The sequence below is a fragment of the Mastomys coucha genome, unplaced genomic scaffold (assembly GCF_008632895.1).
Source record: "Mastomys coucha isolate ucsf_1 unplaced genomic scaffold, UCSF_Mcou_1 pScaffold22, whole genome shotgun sequence".
NCBI lineage: Eukaryota > Metazoa > Chordata > Mammalia > Rodentia > Muridae > Mastomys > Mastomys coucha.
Genome location: NW_022196905.1, coordinates 260121102 through 260135206, shown reverse-complemented (window position 1 = coordinate 260135206; position 14105 = coordinate 260121102).

The window sequence follows — 14105 nt, the reverse complement described above, 5'->3', positions numbered from 1 at the left end:
TAAAGGTGTGCGCCCCTACTGCCCGGCTAAAAATGTGTAGCCCAGGCTAGCCTCGAACTCATGATCCTCCTGCCTCTGCCTCCTTCAGTAAATCCTACTGGAGTGTGCCACCATAACTGGCCATATTTTTCAAATGACTAGATGGGAGCTAAGGTGTGGCTCAATGGGTGGAACCCTTGCCTAGCATGCACAGACTCTTGGTTCAGTTCTCAGGCATGATGTGTATCATCCTAGCACTCGGGAGATGGTCATAGAAGGGCAGTCTTGGCTCCTTCCTGAGTTCGAAGCTGGCCTGAGTTACCTATGAGACCCAGATAGATAGATAGATAGATAGATAGATAGATAGATAGATAGATAGATAGAGATAGATAGATAGATAGATAGATGATAGAGATAGATAGGAGGGAGGGAGGAGAGGAAGAAAAAACAGGCAAGAATGAGATTACACACCTGGAATCCCAACACTCAGCCTATAAGAGGCAGGATGATTTCCTCAGTGTTAGCCTGGTCTTAAATAGAGAGCTGTAGGCTAGCGTGAACTATGTAGAAAGACTTTGTCTCAAAATCAAAACAGATCTGGGAGATGACTCAGTGAGCAAGATGCTTGCTCCATAATCATGGGGATCTGAGTTTGGATCCTGACAGCTACATGACAATCAACTGTGTGGCGGTGCACACCTATAATCCCAGGGTGTGGGGCTGGAGCTTGCTCCTCAGTCAGCGTAGACACAATACTGAGCTACAGGTTCAGTGAAAGACCCTGTCTTTAAAAAATAGGTGGAGAGTGCCAGCATATGGTGGACACTGACCTCTGACCTCCACAGGTGTGCCTGCACACACACATGCACATGCACACACATGCACAGACATATGAACTCAAACACATGGGTGCACACACACACACACAGAGGCACCCACTCCAGACCGCAAAGGCCTGTGGTCCTCATTGGGGGTCTCCTGGAGGCTTACGGTCTCTCCACTTTGCCATGTCCCTCGAGACCCTCCAGGATCCAAAGCTCCACTTGTAAATTAAGAGTCTGCAGGGATTTGGCTTTTTATCTTTTCCATGCTTGTCACACAGCTTGAATGTCCTAGGAAGGTGTCCACCATGTGATCACGGGAGCACCTTTCTTCTGCCTGGGAATTTACTGACCTTGTCCTGCAGCAAGGCTGCCATGGTCTCTGGGTCTCCCTGTGACACATACACCAGGCTGTGCCACTGGGTCACAAGCAACCACCACGTTGTTTGGGAGGCCAGACTCAAATACTTTTGTAAATTTCCATTATTTCATTGTTGCTGGGTGTCCTTTAAGATATACACGAGGCACTGTGTTGTTTTTAGTGTGCAAGTGAAGTGGACTTTTAAAAAATATTATTTATTGGTATGCACATGAGTGTTTTGCCTGCCCACATGTCTGTGCGCTGTGTCCTTGGAGGCCAGATGAGGGCCCTGGATCCCCTGGGACTGGATTCATAGATGGCTATGTGCTGCCATGTGGGTTCTGGGAAACAAGCCTGATCTTTTGGAAGAGTAGCCAGTGCTCTTAACTGAGGGGCCATCTCTCCAGTCCCACAGATATGTTCCCTCTGAATTTCATTTCAAAATAAAGCAAGCAACATCTTGAAGTATTTTTAAAAGCCATGGCAGGGGAGGAGGGCTAGAGAGATGGTTCATTGGCTAAGAGCACTTGTTCATCTTTTAGAGGACTCAGGTTCAGTTTCTAGCACCCACACTGGGTGGTTCACAACCACCTGAAACTCCAGCTTCAGAGAGATCCCACACCTCTGGCCTCCCAGGCATCATATACATGTGTACATATAAATGTATACATATAATCAAAACTAATAATCAATCCTTTATTTGTTTGAGTCAAAGTCTCCCTACATAGCCCAGGCTGTCCTGGAACTCACTATGTAGATCAGGCTAGCCTCAAATTCACAGAGATCCACATGCCTCTGTTTCCTAAATGCTGGGATTAAATATGTGTACCTCCCTACCTGACCAAAAAATAAATACATCTTTTTTTTTTTTTAAAGCCACTGGACAATGGGTTAGAGAGGTAGGTCGGTGGTGAAGAATCTTCTAGAAGATCCATGTTGAATTCGCAGCACCCATATATATGACTGCTCACAAATGTCTGTAACTCCAGTCCCAGGCTCTCGGGTGCCTGTACTGGCCCCTAAAGCACTGCACACAAACGGTACATGCACAGACAAAGGCACCGGAAGCCAATGAGATGGTTCTGTAGGTAAAAGCTGCCTACCAAGCCTAATAATCTGAGTTTGGTCTTTGGGAACTACACGGTGGAGGGAGAGAACTGACTCCCCAAATTGTCCTCTGATTTCCTCACACACACACACACAACACACACACACACACACACACACACACACTAAATAAGAGCAATTGTAAAAATTGTGAAAACTTTAATGTCAGGACTGGAGAGATGGGTCAGCGGTTAAGAGCACTGGCTACTCTTCCAGAGGTCCTGAGTTCAATTCCCAGCAACTACATTATGGCTCACAACCACCTGTAATGGGATCTGATGCTTTCTTCTGGTGCATCTGAAGACAGCCACAGTGTACTCATATGCATTAAATAAATAAATAAATAACCTCTAATGTCATTGGGTCAGTATGGTTCCAGGAGCTATTGAAACAGGTAATTTCCTTCCAGCTCTCAAAAAATAATGAAACTGGACCACAAACAAACAAACAAACAAACAAACAAAATATTTCCCTTAGTTTAAATAGAGCAAACTGTGCAGTGTCCCTGGAGCTTATGCCCCTCTGAGGAAGAGAAAAGAGAGTCTCACAGCTGACCAGAGTTTCTGGCCCAGAGGACTCTGTTCCTGTTGGGTTTCATTTTCTTTAAGACAAGGTCTCACTGTGGATGGCCTCAAACTTGGTGAGATCTGCCTCTCTCTGCCTCTTGAGTGCTGGGATTAAGGGCATGAGCCACTAATTCGGGTCACAAGCCTGTGTTTTAAGACACGGTCTCCCTACGTAGCCCAGCTTGGCCTGGAACCTACAGTCCCCATCTCTAGCCCCTGTACGCTGGAGTGTGACAGATGAACACTGTCACACCTGGCTCTGAAGACTCAGTGGAAGTTCTCAGTGCCAGACAAATTCACACGCGAACACGCGGCCGTCAGCTGCAACATGTCCGCCTGGCTTAGTTCCTTTTCTCTTCAGAAAGGAGGGAAGGGTGAGGCTGATATCCCAAACTGAAAGTCTTTCTGAGGCAATCTTTGTGCCTTAAGAAGTTAAATGCCTGACTGGAATGTGTTTGTCAACGTTGTTTTCTTGAAAGGAAAAATAAAGAAGAGCCAGAGCTCCAAGGAGGTGTCTGGTAACAAATTCCCACGTGCGCATGCTGGTCGAGCCACGTGACAGGCTCTGCGGATGCTCCCTGGGCTTGTACCCGAAGGGCTACTACCGTGCTCTCTGACCGCAGCCCAAAGGGGCTGGTTGGGCGCCGCCTTTCCCTCGATGCAGAACAAATCGTTCACCATGGCTGGTGTCAGAGACGCCTTGCAGAACTCACAGATGTGCCAGGGGATACGGGGGGAGGGTGTAGCAAGCTTGGAGGAAAGAAGATGCACCCAGACAGAGCCTGTCCCACAGCAAAGGAGGCTCAGGGCTACACAGTGTCCTCTGAAATCCCTAACCCCGTCTCAGCCGATGGAGTTAGTCGGGATAAAGTCAGGCTGGATCTGGGGACCCTGAACAGGGGTGCCTTTGTGAGAAGAGCAGAGGTCAGAGGGATACACAGGGGAAGGCAAGCAGGGGCTGAGGCTGGAGCGGTGTGGGGAAAAGCTAAGGGATGCCAAGGAATTCAGGAGCCAAACAGGAGCTGGGAAACCAAGGCAAGTTCTGCCTGGAGCTGTCAAATGGGTGGGGGGAGGCTCGATCTTGTTAGGTTCCTCCTATCTGTAGGTTCCTGCCATCTGTCAAGACAGCCATGGGAAGCTCACCCAAGGCGTCTGAGGGAAAACATGGAAGTGTGTGCGCTGTTTTTGGTCTCATCCATTTCCTCTGCTGTCCCTCTGTCTAGCCAACAAGGGCAGAATCTGATTTCAGATTGAGAGCAGAATCTGGGGGGTGGATTCTGCCTGCCTCTCTGGCCTTTAGGGAGTACACAGGCTTACTGGACCCTGGGCACTTGTTAGCACCTGCTAAGTGAAGCCACCTCCTTTCTCCCACAGGTATACTTGATGACGTTAATAATAAATGACACACATGAAGTTCTTTATGCTCTCCTGGCACTCTCCAAGAGAGCACAGACAAACGCAGTCTGTATTCTATCTGTTGCGTTGATAACTTTTTAAGACTTATTTTCCAGCCGGGTGGTGGTGGTGTGCATCTTCAATCCCAGAAAATCTTAGAAAGCAGAGGCAGGTGGATTTCTGAGTTTAAGGGCAGCCTGATCTACAGAGTGAGTTCCAGGACAGCCAGGGCTATACAGAGACACCTTGTCTCAAAAAACAAAAAAACAAAACAAAACAAACCACTTGTTTGTATTTGTGCACACATAACTGCAGTGCCCTAAGAGGCCAAAAGAGGGCATTAAATCCCCCTGAGTTGGAGTTCAAATGCTTGTGAGCTACCTGATGTAGGTGCTAAGCGCTGAAATCAGGTCCTCAGGGAGAAGAGGAATCAGTCTTAACTACTGAGCTGTCTCAAGCCTCTGCATTAATAACTTTATCAGGCCATGTGAGGTGTGAACTGATGAAGTTACCCTCCAAGCAACTACACTGAGGTCACTGAATACCAGGTACCAAAATCTGCAAGGTACACCAGTACAGGCTCTTTAAGAATGACTAACACTGTCCTTTAAACATTGCTTGTAAACACATTTTAACTCTAATGATGTTGACATGCAGTCTTAGGCTTGGTGAGATCTGGTGTTAACAGCACCCTGTGCCATGGGTTAGGAATGTGAAGCTAATTGGAGGGAAAGCTAATACGACACCCTACACCTACATGTATTGACACTGTCAGTAACAGCTCCCACGCTACAGAACTTGCCAGCTATTCAGTGCACATTGACTTAGGCTGTGCCAGCTATTATTGTCCAGGCTCCATTCTGCCCATCTTTCAACATTTGAACCTGCAATTCTTAGTAGGGCACATGATCACTCCGTAAAAACTACATGTCCCAGCATCCTTTGCAGTGCATGTGGACATGTTCTAACCAATTGGAAATAATCAGAAGAGGGGAAACCCTTCTAAGCATCGTGCTTTATAAGGAAGAAAATTCCCATCCATTTCCCCTTCCCTTTGTGTTTCTGGAATGCAGATGTGTTGATAGGAGCTGAAGCATCCAGCTTAGGTCTTAGGATAGAAACCACATGTTCGGGGGCGGCAGACAGAAGAGATGCGCACAAAATGAGGCCCAGGATTGACCTGTTGTCTAGGGTTGCTTAATCCTTGGCTGTTTCATAGGAAATAATCTGCTCCTGTCTATAAGGTGATGTTAGTTTGGCCTCTGTTCCAGCGGCAATGCTGCTGACAAACCCACACCTTTCTGGCTCATGCCATGCTGGGGGCTGTCTCTATCTTCTGAGAGCAGCAGGCTGACTACACAGAGATGTAGATCAAGTGCCTACTTCAAGGCTGAGCTCATGGCCTGGACTTTAGCACCCTCCCTGTCTGGCAGAAGTAGGAAAACCACAACTCTCACTATACTGTGTTTTCCCTCCCAATACCTATGCCCCAATAGAGAACACGTCTCTCTGATAGACAGAAGCATTCATGTCAGCCCCAGGCATGGCTTCTTATGCTGCAATGAGCCTTCTCCCTTAGCCTAGCAAGACATCCCCATTGCTCCACAAGAAGCTACCTGGCTAGCTCCTCACAAGCCTAATGAGATAACCTCTCTTTGTTGCCACCTTCATCATGATGAGGGCCACTTGTGACCCAGCACAGGCAGGTAGCTGGAGCTTGACACTTGGGTTGGCTTCTTGTCTTAGAGGCCATGTTGGGGAGGGCCGTGTGAGATTGGCTCATACTTAGATGAGAGAGAGTAGGAAAGAGAGGAGAGAAGGAAGGAGGGGGAAGGAGGAGGGGGAGGAGGGACAGGAAGAGGAGAGAGAGAACGAGGGGGAGGAGGGACAGGGGAGGGAGGGGAGGGACAGGAGAAAGTGAGAGGAGGAAGGGGAGGAGGGGAAGAGGAGGAGGGGAAGAAGAGGAGGGAGAGAGGGAAGGAAAGGGAAAGAGAAAGGGAGGGAGAGGGTGTGTACCTGCAGTCCCTTGCAGTCTCCTTCCCTCCTCATGTTCCATCCAGGCTCTCAGCCTATGGAATGGTCCCACCATTGTCTCAGGGTTCCTTACCCTCTCCCAGACACACTAGTGTGATCCAGCCATATCTATTTCATCTATGTGGGTACACTGTCACTGTCTTCAGACACAGCAGAAGGTGGCATTGGATGTCCATTACAGATGGCTGTGAGCCACCATGTGGTTGCTACGAATTGAACTCAGGACCTCTGGAAGACCAGTTGGTGCTCTTAACTGTTGAGCCATCTCTCCAGCCTTCCTCAGCCCTTCTCAGTCCAGCTAAGTTCACAGTTAAGATCAACCATCGAAGGCACTAAGTCAGAAGGAAATTTTACTAGGCACTGGTTTGTAGCTACGGGCAATTGGCAGATCTGCCTTCTCTGCTGTGATTTTGAGCATCTGTGGGAGATGTCACAGTCCTGATGGCTGCATGACAAATTACACCAAATCTCTGTAACTTAGGACAACCCTGGACCCTGGTCATGATGAAGTAGTGTTGTGACCTTTTGCATGGGTATGGGAACTGGAGGACATAGCCCTGGGACCGGCTGGGACCGGCTAAAGTTGGGTTGGTGTCTTGTGTACCCCTCAGTTAGTGCCACCTGCCCAAGGGAGTCTGTCTCATCAGCACCCCTCCCACCAGTGGACTCACTGCAGACCCTAGTGTGGGCTCACACCCTCACACCTGACCCATACCCATGTTGCAGGGCAGCGTTGCTGGTTCCAAAGGCTACATGTCACTAGAGCATGTTCTAGTTCTACCGTTCCAAAGACAAGGTCAGGAGGCGAGGTCTGATGGATGCTTGCTCACATTGTAAGGATGTTTGGATAGACATTAAGTTAGGCACCAACTTCAGAACATTTAACTTTTTAGGTACTGTAGGACTGCCATCTTTCCTTCTCAAACAGACATGTCTGTCTATGAAATGACCCCAACACACAGAGCAAAAGCAAGGGTGTGTACCCTATCCTAGTCCCTGGGTCCTGGCACACCTGTGGATTTTTTTTTCCATTTAATAAGCCAGTGAAGGGGCTTCCACAGTGGGTCAGTCAACGGAGTACTTGTCTAAGGTCCATGATGCCCTAGGTTCACTTGCTCAGCTCAGGAAGCCGTGTGTGATGTTGCATGCCTGTGATCCCAGGACTCTCAGGAGGTGAAACTGGGAGAACCAGAAGCTTAAGGTCATCCTCAGATACACAGAGCTGTTGTTGTTTTTAATTCTTACTCTGTGTTGTATACATTGGTGTCTTGCCTGCATGTATGTCTGGTCACTGTGTGTGCCTCGTACCCACAGAGGCAGGGAAAGAGACTCAGATTCCCTGGAACTAGAGTTACAGCAGGTTGTGAGCTGCCATGTGGGTGCTGGGAATAGAACCCAAGTCCTAGAGAAGAGAAGCCAGACCTGGAAAGATGGCTCAGCACTTAAGAGCATTAACTATTCCTTCAGAAGACCCAGGTTTGATTCCCAGAACTCACATGGCAGCTTACAATTGACTACTCCAGCTTCATGGGATCTGACACCCTCTACCTCCTATGGCTCCAAGCACCCATGTGATACACAGACATACATGCAGGCAAAATACCCATATACACAAAATAGATATTTTTTAAAATTTAATCCCAGGACTCAGGAGGCAGAGGCAGGCAGATCTCTGCAAATTCAAGGCCAGCCTGTTCTACAAGAGTTCCAGGACAGCCAGGGCTATGCAGTGAGGCCTTGTCTCAAAACAAAGTCATTGTTCTAGTCCCAGATATGTAGAGTTTGAGATCACCCAGGGCTTGAGATCCTGTCTCAAGAGAGGAGAGAGATATGGGGGGAGAGAGAGGGAGAGAGATGGAAAGAAGGAGAGAAAGAGGGAGAGAAAGAGAGAGAAAGAGAAGAGAGAGAGAGAAAGAGAGAGACTTAATAGGCCACCAAAAATTATTATGTGGGTGTAGCTTAGTGGCAGAGTTTGTTGTTAATGAAGATGGAACAAGTTCGTGAGTCCTAAATTACACATACACTCACATACAAACACACACGTGCACACACACATGCCCAAGCACATGCACGCTTAGTAGTTATAGCTGACCTTCTGCCATTGGCATTCAAAAGAGTCCTGATTAAGGCCAGAAAAACACGGAAGTGCCCAGTTGGCACCAGGGCATTGTCTAGTGCTGTTAACTTTCCTTACTTTGTGGATTTTTTTTTTTTTTGAGACAGGTTTATTGCAGCCCAGGTTGACCTTAAACTCATTATGCAGCCCAGACTGGCCTCCGACCTGTGATCTGTCTGTCTCAACCTCCTAATTATAGATATGTGCCACCATACCTAGTCCAGCTGCTGCTTTGAAGGGACAGTTTTCCTTTGTCCCTGACCAGCAGGTGCCTCCCTGGTGTGAGCTGTCACTCCCTATGGAAGCAAGCTTTCTATCGGGCAGGTTTCATTTATTGTTATTTGACTTGTTCATCTATTTATTTGTGTGTTATGTGAGGGAGTGGCATTCACACACCATGGTGCACCTGTGGAGGGCAACCTGAGGGCATTGGTTCTTTCCTCCCAACATGTAGGTTTCTTTTAACTGCTAAGTGGTCTTGCTAGCCTTTCATTAGGTTTTAAGTACCCAGAACATTCCTATCTTTCCCTGGGGGCAACATAGCATCCATCTTATAGCTCCTGGATGTTGTTGTGAAATGGCCTGGTCCAGGGGTGGGCAACTCTAGGCTGGAACATTCCTCCAGCCTGGGTCCCCAGGAAGAACAGAAAGTCCACAGGGCCAACATCCATGCCTGGCACGTACCTGGTAACTGACAACAGCCCTGCAAAAGATGTGTCATCCCTGTGTCACAGAGGAGGAAACCAGGGTAGTGGTGGCTCGTGGCTCATGCTGCCTGACAACCTATGATCGGGACCCTGGACTGAGGAACTGGCTCTATCGGATTGGCCTGTGGGCGTATATATTTGTGAGGCCGTTTCTTGATGGTTAACTGATGTAGGAGAGCTCAGTTCCCTGTGGGTGATGTCAGCCCTGGGCAGGTGGGCCTGAACTTTGTAAAAAAAAAAAAAAAAAAAAAAAAAAAAAAAAAAAAAAAAAAAAAAGAGCTGAGCAGGCCAGAGGGAGCAAGCCAATAAGCAGCACTCCTCAGAGTGCCGCTGCTTTAAGCTTCTGTACTGATTTCTTTTTTTTTTAAAAGATTTATTTATTTATTTTATGTTTATGAATACACTGTAGCTGTACAGTTGGCCGTGGCTGCTAGGAATTGAAGTCAGGAAGGTCTTGCTCGCTCCTCCCCCCCACCCCCTGCTCCTTCTGGCGTAATACACTGTAGCTGTCTTCAGACACAGCAGAAGAGGGCGTCAGATCTCATTAAGGGTGGTTGTGAGCCACCATGTGGTTGCTGGGATCTGAACTCAGGACCTTCAGAAGAGCAGTCAGTGCTCTTACCTGCTGAGCCATCTCGCCAGTCCCTGTACTGAGTTGTTGCCTTGACTTCTTTTGTTGATGAACTGTGCCACGTCAGCTAAAGGTAAACTCTTTCCTCCCCAAGCTGCTTTTTGGTCTCAGTATTTATCGAAGACAAAACAGAACATGGAGGTAGATAAAGTTAGCACAACCTTCAAGAGCCACAGCTGAGGAGAAGCCGAGAAGCTGCGCATGTGCCCTGCCTTCCTTAGTGCCAGGCCCAGGAAGCCTGAAGGGACACGGGGAATGGCGGCTAGGGAAGAGAAATGCAAGGGGTGGGTGGTGAGGAACAGTGGGAGGGGGTGCTCAGCATGAGGACAGGAGGGACTTGGCTTCCAGTAAGTCCAGCCTAGCCAGCTGAGCTGGGGTTGAGTGGCTGCAAACCGGCCCCCCTGCCAGTCTCTTGGCTGGGTGGCCACAAGTGAGTCACACTCCCCATGCCTGCCTGGCCCCCCTTCTGCTTGGTCCTCAGTCTCATGATCCAAAGAAACAATGTGCGTCTGAGGTTGCAGGATCTGGGAGAAAGCCCTGATCAGGGCTTGGACAGGGATGGAAACCTGGTCCTCTCTAGACCACAGAGGTCTGTACAAAGATGGATTTCTTTGTACAATGGAAGAGCCAGGATGAAGCAAAATCTCCCCAAGGCTGGCATGCCCCATCCCCCCCATCTCCAGAGCCACTTTCCTGTATCCTTCCTGCTACCTGATTGTCACCTTTCCATTGATAAGCTCCCTCATATCCCAGTGGCAACTGTCGAAAGTTTCATCCTGGCTAGCCAGGGTCTGCTTCCGTTATTACAGTCCCCAAAGCCCTGGCTAGAGTATCAGTAGAGGCTCCTGTTCATCAGCCCCCAAAAGCCGAGTTTCAAGAAGGAGTGGGTGGCACCCTTGGCCTTCCGGCCTTCTTGGAAAGGGTCTTTCCTCCTGTGGTGCCAGTACAGACAAAAGAAGTCCACATCGGAGGGATTCTGCACGGGAGGCAGCACCCTATACAGCCGGCAGGGAGGGTGCTCATGAGTGGGGTGGGGCTACATGTGTCAGAGCTGCTGAGATGCCAGGCAGGATGTGATTAACATTGCAGTGGGTGTGACAGCCGTCCTGCCTGCCAGCCCCCGAGCCCATTGTTCGGCAGCCCAGCAGCCCCCTTTCCTTCACCCCACCCTGCTGCAACATGCCCAGCCTCTGCATGTCAGGTCCCCTCTGCTCCCTACCCAGCACTTATCCACGGTGCCAGCCCCCTAAAAATAGCAGCCTGCCTGAAAATGGAGGCCTGAGGCAAACTCCACAAGAGGAGACGGCCTCCCCCTGGTGCCTTGGCCCAGGCCATTCATGAGCTGAGCTGAGGGCCTGCCTTTGCCCACTGTTCTAAGGGAAGGAAAGCCACCAGCAGGCTTCTGCTTAGAACCCAGGCACCTGGCTCTGCTTCTGTCTTTCCAGGGATACTCTCTTCTCTCCAGGCCACCTCCATATCCCACTGGGCTCAGCCTTGGTGTGAGAGAGGAAGGAGGGAGCCTGCTGTGAGCAGACAGAGAGCCTATATAGTTCTTAAACCTCATTGCTTCTGACCCATCGCTTGATCCTGGAACCCTCTCTGAGCACCTGTCTTGTTGGTATCATTGAAAATAGCTGTAGAGATTGCTCAGTGGGTAGAGCACTGGCTGCTCTTGCAGAGGACTGGATTAGATTTCGAGCACCCATGTGGTGTGGCTCACAACTGTCAGTAACTCCACTCCTAGAGGAATTCAATGCCCTTTTCTGGTCTTCACAGTTATAGCACACACACAGTTCACAGACAACAATCAAGGCCAACACTCAATACACACAAAATTATTTATATGTATAAAAAGAATAGCAGAGTCGGGCAGTGGTGGCGCATGCCTTTAATCCCAGCACTTGGGAGGCAGAGGCAGGCAGATTTCTGAGTTCGAGGCCAGCCTGGTCTACAGAGTGAGTTCTAGGACAGCCAGGGCTACACAGAGAAACCCTGTCTCAAAAAACTAAAATAAGTAAATAAATAGAATAGAATAGCAGAAGAACCGGACATGGTGGCACATACCTTTAATCTCAGCACTCGGGAGTCAGAGGCAGATGGACCTCTGTGAGTTCAAAAAAATAAAAAAAATAAAAAATACACACACACACACACACACACACACACATCAAGAATGCTGGAAACTCAAGTGAGCTGTGGCCGTGTGACAAAGGCTCGAGGAGTCAGTTCTGTGGTCTCTGGAAGCATCTCCTTTGTCCCATCTTAGATGCTGTCACATGTCATTCATACACTGAGGTGGTAACCCCACTGTAGGGGGAGAATAAGAAATGGCTGGGATGTGTCTCCTGAGAGTTATTCTAAAACACCTGTGAGCCTGGCATGTTGGTGTCCCCGGAACTTGGGAGACCAGGCAGGAGGAAGATGTTTGAGGCTAGTCTGGGTTATGTGGTGAGCACCAGGGCAGTTCTCAAACGCAAACAATAATCCCCAAAAAACATGACAAAGCAGCTTGAGGTGTCTCTCACCTGTTAATCCCTGCACCCTAGATGTGCTATGGAAAGGGTCAGGAGTTCAAGGTTGTCCTTGACTATACAGCAAGGATTTGTTTCTAATAATTAAAAAAAAAAAAACTATCAACAAACACATCTGTTTCATAAATATTAAACTGTGAAAAGCCCATGCTGTGGTAAAACGTGGTAACTTGGGTATATATGCTTCTTAAAGATTTATTTTCTTTTATGTCTATGGATGCTTTGCCAGCTTTTGTGTCTGTGCACCTCATGTGTGCCTGGCGCCCTCGGAGGCCAGAGCAAGGTTCAGATGTACTGAAACTAGAGTCATGAGAGTTACAGATGTTTATGAACCTCCACATAGATGCTGGGGGCGGGGAGAAAGGGAGGGAGGGAAGGAGGGAGGAAGGGAGGGAGGACAAGAGAGTCTGTTGAGACATGTGGGGTGTTTGGATTGAGACAGAGTCTCACTTTGTCACCTAGGCTGGCCTTGAACTCATAGAGATCTGAATGCCTCTGCCTCTGAGTGTGTCTCGAGATCAGAGGTGTGTGCTACCACACCTAGCTCACTTGAGTATATTTTTAAGATTAAAAAAAAAAAAGTGGAGCATTGAGGATGGAGATAGCTCAGATGGTAAAGTGTTTGTTATGAAAACGTGAGAACCAAAGTTCAAATCCATACTGGTCATGCAGAAAGCCAGTCTTGGTGGTTTGTGCTCGTAATCCCAGCTAAGCTGGGATTAGGTAGAAGTTATAACCATCCCGTGATTGACACAAACTCAACAGACTGTTCCCTCCCCCCCCCCCCCCCTCCTTTCAGGCAGGGTTTCTCTGTATAGCCTTGACTGTCCTGGAACTCTGTTGACCAGGCTGGCCTCGAACTCCGAAAGATCTGCCTGCCTCTGCTTCCCCAGTGCTGGGATTAAAGGTGTGCAGCAATCACCTGCTGGAGGCTGTTAAGACTTATTTTATTTCATGTATATGAGACACACCAGAAGAGGGGCTCAGATCCTATTACAGATGGTTGAGAGCAATCTAAGTAGTTGCTGGGAATTGAACTCAAGACCTCTGGAAGAGCAGTCAGTACTCTTAACTGTTGAGCCATCTCTCCAGTCCTGGAGGCTGTTTCTTAAGGGCAGAGAAGACTGTTGAAATGCCTGCTGTCAGCCAAGATGCTGTGATGAGCTTTGAGACATAAAACAGTCCCCGTGATTTGAGCAGAGCATCAGAAACACCAAGCATGGAGCATTGGACACAGAGGTCAGGCACTGTGGCAGAGTGAGGTGAAGGAGGTGTGGGTAGTAGTGCACACCAGGGCTGGGGCAGGCCCTGCAGTGGCTCCTGGCTGAGCAGCTTTTGCCCAAAGGAGCCACCGAGGGACAGCTGGGAGCCTTCCAAGAGCAAGCAGTGCGGACTCACTTCCTGGAACTCAGCTGAGCCTCTTTCTCTAGGAGACCCCAGACGTTATCCAAATAAACAAAAGGCTGCTGGGAAACAGCGGCCAGGAGGTCAGGGAGGCTGGCGCGGCCATGGGGAGGAGGAGGAAGTCAGTGGTTCCTGGGAGCTTGGGATTGCGGGCTGTGGGCTCTGTGGCTAGCAGCTGGCTCCTGGAGTCTAGGTTCTGGGCAACAAATAGCCCACATGCTGTCAGGCCCGGGCCAACCACAGAGGACTCGGGGGCTGGGCCACTGAGATCCACGGCTTGTACCAGGGTGAACACAGACTCTCGTGCTTGTTTTTTCAAAGTCTCCTGGCTCTTCCGCATCTTGTGAGGGGTTACAGACTCATGAGCCGTAAGAAGAAACAGACTGGAGCTTAGGAGGTGCCTCTTCATCCAGCACCAGCCTTGCAAGCCTGACGACCTGAGTTTGATTTCCA